This window comes from Penaeus monodon, chromosome 20 (assembly GCF_015228065.2).
Source record: "Penaeus monodon isolate SGIC_2016 chromosome 20, NSTDA_Pmon_1, whole genome shotgun sequence".
NCBI lineage: Eukaryota > Metazoa > Arthropoda > Malacostraca > Decapoda > Penaeidae > Penaeus > Penaeus monodon.
The window spans coordinates 31090064-31090561 of record NC_051405.1 but is presented as its reverse complement, the minus strand read 5'-3'; the positions used below and the strand labels follow the sequence as shown (position 1 = coordinate 31090561).

Sequence of the window (498 nt, the reverse complement as noted above, 5' to 3'; positions counted from 1 at the left end):
ATTTATTTGCAATGAATATTCAAAGGAATGGTTGGTTGTTGTTTGTGATGAGAAGATAAAACTAATATGTAAGCAATGTGGTATGTTAGATGTTTTTTTTTGTTATGAGGTGTTGTGCAGTTATGGATTGTTAGGTGATTGAAAATTTTTGTATGTTAATTTGTTGTTTTTTTGTTATGGGTGCATGCAAACATGTTTGGGTGTTGTTGATTTATAAACTTTTTCGATATCCATTATTTAAGGTCCATGTTGAAAACATAATTGAGGGAAAAACTCAATAACAACGACAGTGGTTTTTTTGTGATTATAAAGTGTAGAATTTGCAGCGGAAATACTAAAAACCCCGGATGGTGATAAAAAGGGGGGATTAGGAAAATTTTGGGCAAATACAATGTTCAGCCCAAAACTTTTGATGGGTTGCATGGGGAAGTGGGAAATTTAGCTACTAATTTGCGGTTGGAATTTCCCCCCCAAAAAAAATTTTATTCATATTTTTTT

The 498-nt window shown here is 32.1% G+C and overlaps 1 protein-coding gene across 1 annotated transcript in view; it reads left to right on the top strand.

The window, feature by feature from the left end:
• The window catches only part of LOC119585971 (lysine-rich arabinogalactan protein 19-like), a 32371-nt gene that overhangs the window by 30762 nt on the left and 1111 nt on the right, over positions 1-498 (top strand). The window lies entirely within an intron of this gene.